The sequence below is a fragment of the Nesoenas mayeri genome (assembly GCF_963082525.1).
Source record: "Nesoenas mayeri genome assembly, chromosome: Z".
NCBI classification, from domain to species: Eukaryota; Metazoa; Chordata; class Aves; order Columbiformes; family Columbidae; genus Nesoenas; species Nesoenas mayeri.
The window spans coordinates 74,837,431-74,849,675 of record NC_137542.1 but is presented as its reverse complement, the minus strand read 5'-3'; the positions used below and the strand labels follow the sequence as shown (position 1 = coordinate 74,849,675).

The 12,245-nt window shown below is 48.5% G+C and overlaps 1 protein-coding gene across 1 annotated transcript in view; it reads right to left on the bottom strand.

The window, feature by feature from the left end:
- Window positions 1-3,137, bottom strand: part of ARK2N (arkadia (RNF111) N-terminal like PKA signaling regulator 2N) — a 45,185-nt gene extending 42,048 nt beyond the window's left edge. Inside the window, exon 1 of the mRNA XM_080363147.1 lies at window positions 2,971-3,137. The gene's annotated coding sequence lies outside the window, so the exon portion shown is untranslated. The remainder of the gene's footprint in view (window positions 1-2,970) is intronic.
- Window positions 3,138-12,245: the final 9,108 nt, after the last annotated feature.

The following is a 12,245-nucleotide window of genomic DNA, read 5'->3' as shown; positions in this document are numbered from 1 at the left end:
ATCAGGACAACCAAGGTAATTATTTCTCATTGCTCCGATCAAGTTACACCAACTTATCTACCTAATGCTTAGTGTTCAAAGCCCCTCATTATTCTCTATACTTACTTCTTGCTCATCTGATCTTATCTTACCTCATTAATCCCCACCTCCTTCACACCGTGAGCTGCCAGTGTGATCTGCCCATTTGTCAAGCGCACACAAACATCCTTCCTACCTCTCTCTTATCAGCTGGAGCACTGCTTGGTTTGTGAGAGCATCAACCACTCTCAACTGCCTTGTGGTTGCCTTCAGGTTCCTTCCCTTTTCTTCTCCCTTCGCAGTACCTCGTTTAATGCATCCACTCATTTCCCAACTTGTTTGTGCACTTTAATTTCTACGGAGCAGGCAGCCTTCGCGTGCTTACAGAGCACAAGCAGAGATGGCCAAGCTGACCTGCAATACACATCGTATGCTTGAACGTGTAAGACCACAGTCTTTTCCTCTTCCTGATTTCTCAGGAATTTCTCATCGCAACTCTTCATGATGCCAACTAGCAATTAGGCTGAAGAGCAAACAGAAATAGTTGACATGTTATAATTAAAAATTCAAGTGTTTCAAAATGAGTCAGAACTGTTATCCTCATACTTGAGCACAAATACCAGCTGTCCAAACTCACGTACTACCTTCCATCATCGTCACTGTCCCTCCTCCTAATCCCTTAGACAAGACACCTGTGTTACTGGTATACCAGAAACACAGAAAGCAGTATTATTAGCTTTTAGTAGTCACACAATCACCCCATTTGGAGCGTCTTTTGCCAGGACAAGACTCGTCTAGACCACTAGACGTGAAAAATACTCGGTAAGTAATGCTTAAAAATTATTGCTGTTGGACAGCTGAGTTCTCTGGACATTATCTCACTGTTTTTCTACTGTACATGTATATAGGGGAGATGTTTGTGTTTAGCAAACACATGACAAGCAACTTACTGTTCTCCTCAGAGCTTGTTACAAACCTGTTCACAAAGTCAATGGGGAAGCTGCACTGGTGTGACTGCCTGCCTGTCAGCTCTCCTATCACAGAAACAGCAATTACAGGTGGTAACTAGGGCAGGAGCACCACACGATGAGACCTCAATAGAGCACCGTGCCCAGTTTCCACCTCAAGGTCAAACATTACGTTTTTTTAATAGATTTAAGCAATGTAGGATACTTTAAGAGAAACGATTTACATTTAACATGTTTGCTCTTCTAAGGGGAAAGCTATTACTGTTAGCACGTAACATTTTGGCTTCAAAACTGGAAAAAGGCTCGTATTTGCCTGTAAGTTAAACTTTTATTTGGTCTTGCGAATGACAAGTACCAGAGAAGTCGTAAACAGAACCTATTTGGAGGGTGGGCAGGGGAATTAAGATAAATTTTACGTTTTTAAAGAGATGCTCAAGGGTTCAAAGATTTGCTTCTCATTCATTTTTAAAAGCTAAAATTCCCATTTAAAAAAAAAAAAAAACACCCACCCCCAAATAAAAAGGATTTACACTTATGTCACAGCATCTCTACATACAGTCTTTGAAATGCTGATAGGTACTTTGTGCTAGTATAAAGTATGTAACTAGTTACAGCCAAGACCTTGTTTAACTAAGTTGTTGCAGTTAAGGACTTATAAAGGTACCCACAAACTTTAATAGAAGTAGCCTAGTTCCACTATTAATAAACTAAGACATAAATGGAATTAGACAGTCCTAAAAGGTGGAAGCTCTCCCGACCAACTACACAATGATAACCTCAAAACAAAGCACCAAGTCTTTCAAAAAGCAGCCTTTTTAAGTAGTTGTTTGACAACCTCAATGAAAAGAAAGTTACAATACCAGAATGGGGGGAAACAGTTAAAATATTACAAGTCTGCTCAGCCTGCTTTTCCCCTTTTAAAGAAGAACAAGTAGCGCAGTTAAATGTTATATTTTCCTCGGATGCCGGTGCCACTCAAAGCCACATCTGCAACACATTAGATGTCAGAGCTCAAGGGGAACTCAGGCCAGATAAGCATCGAACAACTTGAACTTGTAAAGAACGTTTAACGAAGAACTGTTGTTTTCACATAACTGAGGACCTGTCGCCTGACCCCAGAGACATCGGACTATGAATCATTGATGTGAAAAACAGTCTCTTCCCGGAATATATACTGATACCTGTATGCATACTGATACCTGTATTTACAAGCTAATTTCGGGGGAAGGGTAGCCAAAGAACAAGGAATCCATATTTTAAATAGATTGATAAGGGGAAGGGTATTGTATATGAATCGAGGCAGCGTCGGGTGGTCTGTAAACCCTGCAGTACCCAACCAATGTGGAACTGGGGAGGGAAACTGCAGCCAGGATTTTGGGGGGATATAAGCGGGGGCTTTTTGCCCTATTACATGTGCCCACCTCCAGGTAGAACACCCAGAGTTGCTATATCGTTATTAAAAAAACTGCTTTGCTGAGAGGTCCTGCCTGAGCCTATTATATTTGTAAAGTAATTGTTTCCTACAGGACTATGAATCCTTAAGGTAAAACACAGTCTGTTCCCAAAATATGTACTGATACCTGTATGTATACTGATACCTGTACTTACAAGTTAATTTAGGGGGAAAGGTAGCCAAAGTACCAGGAATCTATATCTGAAATAGATTGATAAGGAAATAATTGTTTCCTACAAACTTTTTTCCCACATAAAATACATATCCCCACATCGCCCAAGGTAAAGAATTAAGAAGGAAAAAAAAAAACCGCTGAAGCAGCATAAAACTAGCGTTACATGCCTTGTTTTTCGAGGGTTTTTCTCTAGGGCGGCCCCACGGTATATTACAGAAGAACAGAAGGCGCTGTGGCAAAGGTTTGACCCGCCGAGTTGGGACAAACCCCCCCCGGGCCCCGCGTTCCCCTCAGTCCCGCCCGCCCCCGGCGGGGTAACGGCCACGGGCTGAGGCCCGGCCCTGCGGAGCCCTCACCTGAGCGACGCTGCGCCCCTCCTGGCCTCCCCCGCGGGGAGCAGCAGCTGGGGCATGGGCAGCCGGGAGGAGCCGGGTGTCCGCCGCGACGCTGCCCCGTCCCCGCCGCTCCGGACCCCGACGCCAGAGAAAATGTCACCGGAGGCCGCGGGGCTCCGCTGCTGTGCCGTCACTTCCGCCCCTCCGGAGCAGACGAGCGGCGGCGCAGAGCGGCAGCGCTCCGCCACTCGGCAGCGCCACCCTGAGGGGGCGGTGCGGCAGCGGGGGGAGTCTGGCTCTGGATGGGAACACCTCAAGTTACAAAACAACGACTTAACCCAGTTTGTGCCGCTTCTGTGTGATTACAAGTGGTTCAGAACAAGGAACCTGGAAGAGTCACTGTGTTGACCTCATTAATGGTTATCATTAGGGCAACAAAGATGCTGCAGGGAGTGGAGCATCTCCCGTGTGAGGAAAGGCTGAGGGAGCTGGGGCTCTGGAGCTGGACAAGAGGACACTGAGGGGGAACTCATTCATGGTTACAGATATATAAAGGGTGAGTGTCAGGAGGATGGAGCCAGGCTCTTCTCGGTGACAACCAGTGACAGGACAAGGGGCAATGGGTACAAACTGGAAAACAAAAGGTTCCACTTAAATTTGAGAAGAAACTTCTTCATGGTGAGGGTGTCAAAGCCTGGCCCAGGCTGCCCAGGGGGTTGTGGAGTCTCCTTCTGTGCAGACATTCCAACCCGCCTGGACACCTTCCTGTGTAACCTCACCCGGGTGTTCCTGCTCCATGGGGGGATTGCACTGGATGAGCTTTCCAGGTCCTTCCAACCCCTGACATTCTGGGATTCTGTGGAAATATAACTATTTGCTAGCAATAGATTTCATTTGCTATGGTTATTACTAATTTAACCATACAGTGTGTAGTTTAGATGAAGAATAACGCAAGCAAAGTGGCAAAAGTTCCCAGTGTGGCAGCTTTAAAATGACAGTGCTCAGGGGCTAGAATGTGCTCATGACCAAGGTATGGCTGACCTCTCCTATGAATCAATACAACAAAGAAAAGAGAATAAGATTCTCCTAATAAAAATAAGAATACAAATTCTGTCAGTGAAACGAGGAAATTCACAATATTAAGCGGAGTTCAATTCCCTGACATTTGAACCAACCAAGTGAGGACACTTCCTTTGAGCTTAAGTATATTCCAAAAATCTAAGAGAAGACCTGAGAGCTATAGAATCTGCTTTGCATTGTTGCATCTTCCACCAGTTCCTGACATTCTTGAGAACATCCCTTTGCTTCTCTTTGACTCGTTTTGCAGCAGGCTGGGGTATATAATGTGTGTTTGTATCCCTTGGAGTCTGGAAGAGAAATATGTATTCTAACGAAACACTCTGAGACCCCAAAGTACCAGGAAATACAACATACAGCATATTTTATGACCTCCCAGACTGGTTATTCTTTGCTATAAGCAACTAGAGTAAAAGTTGTGCTTTGAAATGTCTGGGGCTGCCCCAGCACATGTTTGGGGAGTTCAGTAATCCATCTAATTGGTGGGACACATCCATAGCATTCATGTTTTGGAGTTCCAAAGTGAGGGTTTGCTTTGCAGCTCTTGAATTGGGTGGTAAAACCTGTGCAGATGTCAAGAGGCTCTGAAATCCATTCTGTGAAATTGTTTCAAGCTCTGAATATATATGAAGTTAATAACTTGGCCCTTCCCATTTCCCTTTTTAGCTTTTACTCTGGATCGGTGGCCTGATTTTCCAGATGAGGCTCATGGGTTAGTGGCAAAGTTGTGTTAACGCTAGGGCTCAATGGCGTCTCCTCCGCACGTTGATCAGAGACCTGCGGGCTGGGTGCGAGAGGCCCGGTGAGCAATTAGGGTGACGTTATAATGCATACATTAAACACTCTTTCAATGTTTCTTAATCAGAGCGTTTAGCTTTGCAGCCCCGGGGTGTGTGTGCTGCACAAGAAATCGTAGGTGGTGCTCTGCAATTCTAATATGTGCAGCTGCGCATTCTAATACACGTTTCAGCGCAGTCCCTAAATCCTGATCAGGGCCTACAAATGCCTGGGAAATATAAGTGTTAAACACTCGTCATACAGCAGAGGCACCCTTGGGTGGTCTTGCTCCTCCGCTGCCACTGCTCGTGGTGCAGAATCAGTTATAGGCTTGATAGGACAGAAATGTGTGTAGGCATCTAACCACCCCTCCCCCAAAATCACGTATGTGGACTTGGGAAACAAAGACAGACATCACATCAAGTGTAGAGTCTTGCATCTGGGTAGGAACAACCCCAGGCTCCAGTATAAGTTGGGGAACGATCTGTTAGAGACCAGCCCTGTTCCTCTTCATTTATTGCACCAGGTACAAACACACAAGAAGCCCTCACTTCTGCTGCCCGCATTTTCACTCGAATTCTCTGCATGCTCTCGTGCTGGATTCGAACCATTTTCTGAATATCTCTGCCCTGCATTTATTCCTTTTTGAGCTTCTTAATAACTGTTTGTGGCTTCTGCAAGAAGGTTGTGCTGCCATCCAGAGACCTGGACAGGCTGGAGAGTTGGGTGGGGAAAAATTCAATGAAATTGAACAAAGGCAAGTGTAGTCTTGATTCTGGGCAGAAAAAACCCCGGGTTCCAGTGTAAGTTGGGGAATGAGCTGTTAGAGAGCAGCGTAGGGGAAAGGGACCTGGGGGTTCTGGGGACAGCAGGGTGACCATGAGCCAGCACTGGGCCCTTGTGGCCAGGAAGCCAATGGGACCTGGGGTGGGTTAGAAGGGGGTGGTCAGTAGGTCCGAGAGGTTCTCCTGCCCCTCTGCTCTGCCCTGGGGAGACCACACCTGGAATCTTGTGTCCAGTTGTGGCCCCTCAGTTCCAGCAGGACAGGGAACTGCTGGAGAGAGTCCAGCGCAGCCACCAAGATGCTGAAGGGAGTGGAGCATCTCCCATGTGAGGAAAGGCTGAGGGAGCTGGGGCTCTGGAGCTGGACAAGAGGACACTGAGGGGGGACTCATTCATGTTTACAGATATATAAAGGGTGAGTGTCAGGAGGATGGAGCCAGGCTCTTCTCGGTGACAACCAATTACATTATATTTGAATGGAACCTCCTATGTTCCAGTTTGCACTCATAACCCCTTGTCCGATCACTGGTTGTCACAAAGAGCCTGGCTTCATCCTCATGACACTCACTTTTATATATTTGGAGAGGAGGAGACTGAGGGGTGACCTTATTCATGGTTATCAATATGTAAAGGGTGAGTGTCAGGAGGATGGAGCCAGGCTCTTCTGGGTGACAACCAATGATAGGACAAGGGGCAATGGGTACCAACTGGAACACAAGAGGTTCCACTTAAATATGAGAAGAAACTTCTCAGTGAGGGTGGCAGAGCCTGGCCCAGGCTGCCCAGGGGGGTTGTGGAGTCTCCTTCTCTGCAGACATTCCAACCCGCCTGGACACCTTCCTGTGTAACCTCATCTGGGTGTTCCTGCTCCATGGGGGGATTGCACTGGATGAGCTTTCCAGGGCCCTTCCAACCCCTGACATTCTGGGATTCTGTGATTCTCAGGAGAATTTATCATATTGAGGAGAAGTAAGAGAGAGATTCGGGTATGTGTAGAGATACATATTCAAGAATTCACGATTCTCTTTTAAAACCAAGATACTTGTCACCAAACATTTAAAAACACTTCCTTTGCGAGAGCAGCAGCCTCGCCGGTGCATCCACAAGTGGGCACAAACAGGGTGCGGGCACAAACAGGGTGCGAACACAAATCTGTGCTTGAGAAAAGATAAAACCTGCCCTGTGTGGGACGGCTGGGCCTGCGATCCAGAACCAGCTCTGATTTCCCTCAAGCCTCCCCCAACAACTAAAAACAACCCCCACAACCTGGCCCGGCTGCTTCGGGGAAAATAACGCAGAATCGGTATTTTCAGGGAAGGATGTGATTTGGAGGAACGGCTCCTGGAAGACACCCGGAGGACGGCACGTGGTTGCACAGGCGTTAGGAACAGGCAACGAGGTTTTGGACGGCGTACAGAAAAGCATCACGGCACAGGCGAGGGCGGCGAGCATCTGCCTTCGGTTTGCAAGGAGACCGATAAATGGGAAGGAGCTCGAAGAGCCACGACTGAAGGAATTGTTAGGCTAGAAGCATTACGAAAGACAAAAACCAAGAAATTCTGACGATCATAGGTACAACAGAATTAGTAAACTAAGCAGGGAGACATCAGTGATCTGTAAATATTTGAATGAAGTGGCACAAAGGGATAAGGCTGGTGATATGTTCATGATTTTAATGGGGTGGAATTAAGGGAGGGCATGTTTAAGCTGAGAATCAGGGTGGAAAGCTGTTGAATGGAGAACTGTAGGCTGGAAAATTGTCTCCCTAAGGGAAGTGGTGAAAGCTTTATTGCCTGAGATTTTAAACGCCAGATTAGGAGAAATACCAGGGGACTCATTCTGAGTTTTCAGGGAGATGGGCTGAAAGATTAGGAAGGGAGGAGGAAAGGCAAGAGGTGGTGCTGGCTCCAGGAATTTAGGGAGTACAACCCAGCGCCTCTTCTACTCTCCTTTGGCTCCGTTTTATCATTCTTCGACCGCTTTTGCCAAGAGTGAGATGATTTCGGCGTTAGTTACCTCCATGAGGGAGTGATAAGAACTCGGCCACGGAGAAATGCGGTTGAGAAATGGGCATCTGCGCTGGAGCAGATGGTCGGAGCGACCCTGATCCACGCTCCTGTCCCAAAATAAAAACTGGTTGTGAGAGCATTTTGGCTCCTAAGTGCTTCTAGGCTTGGCTACCTCACCCAGCTCTTGGCTACTCCATCCCTGCTCCCATCTCTGCCCCAGCCCCAGGCCACAGTTTCCAGCTCCAGAGCAGGAAAACGACTTTTCAAAGCCCCTCCCCGACAGCAGCGTCTATAGGAACATTACCAAGCACCCCCTGCAGGAGGAATATATAGAAACTTCACCTTCCCAGCGACATTTAAACAACACCCAGTTTCCAGGCTGGGCTGCCAAGCATCCGAAATCGCAAATGCGAGGCTGAAACCCAGTCAAGCCGCCCCCTTGCTGCACTCCCACTCCTTCTCGAAGCCACCCCAGCTCCTCCACAGCCACCAGTGGTGGCCAGAAGGTGAGCAGGACACCCAGGGATTCACCCACCCCCAGAGGAAGTCAGGACAATGGAGGAGTTTGCCTCGGTTGATGAGGACTGGGTTAGGGAGCAATTAAGCCATCTGGACATCCATAAATCCATGGGTCTGGATGGGATGCACCCGCAGGTGCTGAGGGAGCTGGCTGAGGTCATTGCTGGTCACTCTCCATCATCTTTGCCAAGTCTTGGGAAACAGAAGAGGTGCCTGAGGAGTGGAGGAAAGCAAATGTCACTCCAGTCTTCAAAAAGGGCAACAAGGAGGACCTGGGTAACTATAGACCAGTCAGCCTCACCTCCATCCCTGGAAAGCTGATGGAACAACTTATCCTTGGTGCCATCTCAAGGCATATCAGGGATAAGAGGGTCATTAGAGGCAGTCAACATGGCTTCACCAAGGGGAAGTCATGCTTGACCAACCTCAGCCTTTTATGAGGACATAACCAGGTGGACAGATGATGGCAAAGCAGTGGATGTGGTCTGTCTTGATTTCAGTAAAGCATTTGACAGAGTCTCCCACAGCATCCTCGCTGCTAAACTGAGGAAGTGTGGACTGGATGATCGGGTAGTGAGGTGGAATGTGAACTGGCTGAACGGAAGAAGCCAGAGAGTCGTGGTCAATGGGGCAGAGTCCAGTTGAGGCCTGGATCTAGTGCAGTGCCTCAGGGGCAGTGCTACGGCTAGTATTATTCAATATATTCATCAATTATTTGGACGAGGGAATAGAGTGACTGTCAGCAAGTTTGCTGGTGACACCAAGCTGGGAGGAGTGGCTGACACTGGAAGCTGTGCTGCCATCAGAGACCTGGGCAGGCTGGAGAGTTGGGCGGGGAAAAACTTAACAATACAACAAGGGCAAGTGTAGAGTCTTGAATCTGGGCAGAAAAAACCCCAGGTTCAGTGTAAGTTGGGAAACGACCTATTGGAGAGCAGCGTAGGGGAAAGGGACCTGGGGGTCTTGGGGACAGCAGGGTGACCATGAGCCAGCACTGGGCCCTTGTGGCCAGGAAGCCAATGGTACCTGGGGTGGGTTAGAAGGGGGTGGTCAGTAGGTCCGAGAGGTTCTCCTGCCCCTCTGCTCTGCCCTGGGGAGACCACACCTGGAATCTTGTGTCCAGTTGTGGCCCCTCAGTTCCAGCAGGACAGGGAACTGCTGGAGAGAGTCCAGCGCAGCCACCAAGATGCTGCAGGGAGTGGAGCATCTCCCGTGTGAGGAAAGGCTGAGGGAGCTGGGGCTCTGGAGCTGGACAAGAGGACACTGAGGGGGGACTCATTCATGTTTACAGATATATAAAGGGTGAGAGTCAGGAGGATGGAGCCAGGCTCTTCTAGGTGACAACCAATGATAGGACAAGGGGCAATGGATTCAAACTGAAACACAGGAGGTTGCATTTAAATATGAGAAGAAACTTGTTGGGGGTGAGGGTGGCAGAGCCTGGCCCAGGCTGCCCAGGGAGGTTGTGGAGTCTCCTTCTGTGCAGACATTCCAACCCGCCTGGACACCTTCCTGTGTAACCTCATCTGGGTGTTCCTGCTCCATGGGGGGGTTGCACTAGATGAGCTTTCCAGGTCCCTTCCAGCCCCTCACAATCTGGGGTTCTGTGATCCTCGCACGCAGTTGGTACCCAGTGAAGACAGAAGGAACCGTAAGTTTTACTTTAAACACACACTTATTGTTAAAGCCTCTGCTTATGTGCTTGTGGTTATCTTTTTTTTTTCCAGAATAAATATTTCTGAATTGAAGAAGCAGAAATCCTTCCAGCCTGCTACCGAATTTTTTTAATGAAGTGAGTGTATAAGAAAATGAAAGAAGTTTCTAAAGCGGTGAGTATTTCTGTAGTATAGACATATAGACAAGAGATTCTATCCACATCTTTGATCCCATGTATTTTAAGTAAATAGATACGTATTTCAGCTCAGTAGCTTTAATTTTGTCTCTTATATTCTGTATTTCTCTAGGATTTTATTTTTATTTTTCTAGTTTTAGTAACTGAATTATTTATATGTAATAAACCACAGAATCACAGGATGTCAGGAGTTGGAAGGTACCTCGAAAGATCACTTAGCTATCACTTAGCTAATCTGGGGATTAACTTTTTCTCAAGCAATTATTGTTTTGCATGTTGGCCTGATTAGAACAGTGTATCACTGTGTTAAAACTTTAACAAGTTCACACTTGAGGCTGAACACTGTTTTTCATGTCTAGTGCATAATTCTTTACTGTTTTCCTCTCTCAGGTGGAATTTGGATCCTCACATTTTCCAGGGGGAGGAATCGAGCTCCCAGCGAGCACAACTGCGCTCAGCTCACAGGTGTCAATAGACGAGTGTCTCCAAAAACCAGGCTGGGAGCCCAGAGCGGAGCAGCTGATGTAATCTGAAGTGAGGCTGAAGCGGTGGAGACCTCACCAGGCATTTGTGTCATTCTCAGTTGTTCGATTATTTCATAATACACAACAGCCGAGGGGTCCAGCTGGTCCGAGCCGCCGCAGGTCCTCACCACCCGCCGTGACCCCCCAGGAAACACTCAGCAGCTGCCAGGCCAGGGGGTGAAGCCAAAACCAAACGTTTTCTCAGCCAAGTGCTTGGGCTGGCGCACTCCTGTGTCATCAGGATCTCTGCGAGTTGTCAATCCCCATCCCTGCGCTGGAAAAGCTGGAGCTCCCCAAAACATAGAATCCCAGAATGTCAGGGATTGGAAGGGACCTGGAAAGCTCATGCAGTGCAATCCCCCCATGGAGCAGGAACACCCAGATGAGGTTACACAGGAAGGTGTCCAGGCGGGTTGGAATGTCTGCACAGAAGGAGACTCCACAACCCCCCTGGGCAGCCTGGGCCAGGCTCTGACACCCTCACCATGAAGAAGTTTCTTCTCAAATTTAAATGGAACCTCCTGTGTTCCAGTTTGTACCCACTACTCCTTGTCCTATAATTGGTTGTCACGGAGAGCCTGGCTCCATCCTCATGACACTCACCTTTTATATATTTGGAGGAGACTGAGGGGTGGCCTCATGGTTATCAATATGTAAAGGGTGAGTGTCAGGAGGATGGAGCCAGGCTCTTCTCGGTGACAACCAATGGTAGGACAAGGAGCAGTGGGTATAAACTGGAACACAGGAAGTTCCACTTAAATCTGAGAAGAAACTTGTTCCCGGTGAGGGTGGCAGAGCCTGGCCCAGGCTGCCCAGGGGGGCTGTGGAGTCTCCTTCTGTGCAGACATTCCAACCCGCCTGGACACCTTCCTGTGTAACCTCATCTGGGTGTTCCTGCTCCATGGGGGGATTGCACTGGATGAGCTTTCCAGGGGCCTTCAACCCCTGACATTCTGGGATTCTGTGTGTCACTCACCCTCTACATATTTATAAACATTACTGAGGTCACCATCAGTGGGGAGGAAGGACACCTCCGCTCTGCCTGCACAAATGCGTAACTGAAGAGCTGAGAAATCTTACAGGCGCTCCACTGGCTGCATCCATCTCATTTATTCAGCTTTCCTCATTTCCATCAAAAGCTGAACTGTCGGGCCCGACAACTGGCCGCTGATTTACGCCGCGCGTGGCGCGGATGGTTCAGCTGCGGCACACGGCTCGTGCGCAGCTGCTGCGCGTTTTTACCTCCTCGCGTTTCCAGGGCTGGGGGGCGACACGTGGCGATCTTTGTACGGCTCTGGAGTCGGAGCCCGGCCCCGCCGCTGTCTGCGTCCCGGCTCTCTGCCGAGGAACGGGACGCAGCAGATGCGGTTACAGGGAGCCGTGCAGCTGCTCGATGGGTGCAGAGGGACAAGAACCCCCAGGTTTCACAACCAGGGTGATGTTGCATGACAATGCGGTGCTGAGGGAGAGCCACGGCCCCAGGTTCTCCCAGGCCTTGAGTCATGGTTACACGCAGACGATAAAAAGCCTTAATCTAATGTTGTCTGAGTAATCCTTGAGGCTATCCTTGAAAGGCAGCGCTGGTTCCATCCACAGACTCTCATCTAATCCGTCTTCCTATCCCAAAGCACGATCAACGCTCCCTCGCATTATAAATACTTAAGCAAAGCATTTCTGATCTGTTCTGAAAAGCCTCCAGTGATTAAGATTCCTTAATTGTCAGGTCATGACCTCCAGTGCCTGACAATGGCTTTC